This window comes from Stegodyphus dumicola, chromosome 3 (genome assembly GCF_044657685.1).
Source record: "Stegodyphus dumicola isolate Sdum_Otavi_A_Nest chromosome 3, ASM4465768v1".
Classification (NCBI taxonomy): Eukaryota; Metazoa; Arthropoda; class Arachnida; order Araneae; family Eresidae; genus Stegodyphus; species Stegodyphus dumicola.
In genome coordinates, this window is record NC_140770.1 from 181245676 (window position 1) to 181249209 (window position 3534).

Genomic DNA, 3534 nt, shown 5'->3' on the forward strand with positions numbered 1-3534 from the left:
TGAGTTTGTTAATCAAAAATTCGTTAAAGTTTTAGAAAATATGAAATAGATAATAAAACAAATTTCCAAATTCGGGCTTCCAAATGCCCATATTCGAGTGGAGAACTACGTTATTCAAAATTTAATGTCTCTAGGTATGATAGATCTCACAATGTGAGAAACATACATATATTGATGCCGATTCTTCATTGTTTAATTTCTTTAAATATAATGTAGGCCTCTAACATTTGGTGGCAACAATTTTAAAAATTGATAAGGCGTTTAGAACGATTCTACGCAAAATACCGAAACGAAATTAATAGCCCTTTGGTCTAAAAATGTGGGATAATAATAGTGATAGCAGTTGATGTTGTAACAGTTGCTTTTATTCAGAAGACAGTGTAAATGCGTTGTTCATAATCCTCAACCAGATTTCCAACAAAAAGTTCAAACTGACGGAACTCAGTGCCGTGGTTTAAGTGTTTTTGTAACTATTGTCCTTTAATTGGCACTTAGTTCCTTTATTTTTCTGATGATGTTTTCTCGACGGTAATAATCGTGACGTCATCTCCGGTAATCCCTAGAAAACGCAGCTGTAATAGCTAAATGAAGAAACCACTCTTTTACTATAGACAGCGATGAAAATTGTCCCCTTTGTTTATGAAGATATGAATCTTAAGCTTCCTAAGAAATAAAACCGTTTGCAGATTTCAGAAAAATTTTTAAAAAAACAACTGGAAGGTTTCAGATTTTTAACGGTCATCCAAAATGGCTTGCTAAGGTTTCTTAGGCTTTTCTTGGCCCTTATAATTCGATTCAAAAGAAAATAAAAAAAAAATATTTAAAAACAGTGTATCATTAGAATTTCCAATAGACAATCTTGCCCGCTGCAGATAAAAATGTTTTATTCCGAACAGTGTTGCCACTGCTTGCTTTCAGAGATCGTTAAGTTTGTTAATCAGAAGTTCGTTAAAATTTCAGAAAATATGAAATAAACGATAAAACAAATTCAAAATTCAAAATTCGGGCTTCCATGTGCTCGTGTTCGGGTAAAGGTTCGATGGCTCTAGGTACCGTCGATTTTCACATTGCAGAAAACGTGCATACATTCATGCAGATTCTTCATTATTTAATTTCTTTAAATATAATACTGAACGGTAATACTTGCTGGCAACAATTTGCAAATCAATGCGTATTTAAGTGCTTTGACCCAAAATGCAGTTTTGAGATTAATGTCCCATTCCGGACTAACGTCACTTTTGGCCTTATATATATATATATATATATATTATTTTAATGTTAAAAGGCGGTGTAGCAGTTTTCAGTTTATTTTTCATTGTGTTTGTACTTCATACTTATATTTATTTGTGGAACTATTTCTTATCCTTTCTTTATTTTGTTTTGTTTCATGGTACTTTTTTTTAGTTCACTATAAACTGCGTTTCACTTTTCAGCTTGTTGCCACCAAATATTAGAGACCTACATTATATTTAAAGAAATTAAATAATGAAGAATCTGCACAAATGTGTACATGTTTCTAGCACTGTGAAAAAATAACGGTACCTAGAGACATCAAATTCTAAAGAACGTAGTCCTCCACTCGAATATGGGTGTCTGGAATCTCAAATTTGGAATTTGTTTTATTATCTATATGATATTTTGTAACACTTTAACGATTTTTTTATTAACAAACTCAACGATCTTAAAACAAGCAATGGCAACACTGTACGAAAAAAAAAAAAGAAAAACATTTTTGTCTCCAGCCCGCGAGATTGCGTATCGGAAATTCTAAAGATATGCTCTTTTAAATATTTTGTGATATTGCTGTTGATCTTCGGTTTAAGTGCCGTGCCTATGGTCTCGTAGATGGTCAAATGTGAAGAACATGATATTTAATAGTAAATAAATCTAACACACAAAACGTTAAACAAACGCCCCTTTGAGCGTAATATAAAACCTGTAAGCTTTCAGATTTTTTTTTTTTTTTTTTTTTTTAGTGAAGCGGTAGAAAATGATAAGCGTTCGACATACTTCGTCTGTTGCATCTGAAAACTAAGAGCGCTCTTTTGCTATATTATTTACTACTAATTCGTATGCAGGTGTCGTTGCGAATATTAATGAGAGAAGAAATCGTGTTTAACTGCGTACGAACCTCTCGCTTTTTTTGTTGCAAAATTCTCATTAAGGTTACATAGCGATACTCTTACTTCACTCAGTGCAATAATTTCCATTTCATTATCCATCTCCTAAGATTTATTGTAATTTGTTAATGGGATTTTTAAAAAAAAATATGGTAATATTTAAAAAGAAAGGAAAGAAGAGCTAATGTTGCACACATGCAGTGCAATCGCGTATTTTGCCAATCGAACATCTTTAATAATTCCGAATTATTATTATTGAAACTACTGCTACTGAGAATATTAGCATTAGAATAATGTCTAATCTATAACTAACACAAATTTGTACATTTTAAGCAATTTCTGAAATGTATATATTGTTACTTGCGTACGGGCTCTAGTCAATTGAATTCCCAGAAAACCAATGATGGCTTCATGAAATTTATTTTCCCAAACAGAACATATTTACAGTGTAGAGTCATTAGGTTAATTGGAAGAAGGAACGATGAAAAATATGCAACCGCCTTCCCCGGAAACCACAGACCTCTGAAATACCGGTTCAGTGTGCTGACCACTGCACTACGAAGGCACGCTTAGAAGGCGGGAGAAATACCTTACATATTCCCCCTTTTAAAGGGCGACTGGGGTTTTTAGAGGACCCAATCACTAAATCCTGGGTGTGAAGAGTCATCATCCACAACCCTTTTAGTTCGGGCGCCATGTAGAGACATTAGGATTTTTGCAAACAAGAGTGATGAAAAATTAGTAACGCCTTCGCCGGGACTCGAACCACGGATCTCTGGAATACCGGCCCAGTGTTCAGAACCACTACACCACGAAGGCACGCTAGGAAAGTGGGAGAACCCAATCGCCAAATCCTGGATGTGGAAAATCATCATCCACAACACCATTTTTGTTCGGGCGCCACTGTAGAGACATTAGGATTTCTTTGGAAGCCAGAGAGATGAAAAATTAGCAACCGTCTTCGCCGGAAATCGAACCACGGCTGAGAGTGCTGACCACTACACCACGAAAGCACGCTAGGAAGGCGGGAGAATACCTTACAACAGTTCTGGAACATTCCACAAAAGTACTCGGACAAGTCTTGTCAGTATGGTAGAGCACAATCAGTACTTTCCACTTCAGATTATGGTAGAGCACAATCAGTACTTTCCACTTCAGATTAAACACAAGAGAATATAAAATGTCTCAAATGCGTATTTCGCACAGTGATACCTCAGCACTCTCAGTTAAATTCTGCACTTAACTCTCAAGTAAACTAAAATTGAGATTCTCCCCATCTTATCTAGTTTTTCCCCCAATCCGTGGAAACGTTTTCAGTACATTCGACTTCTCGAAATTGCTGGAAGGCATACACAGTTACTGTTATATAATTACATAGGTATCCCACCAGATACGGTTACACAGAGATTAGACC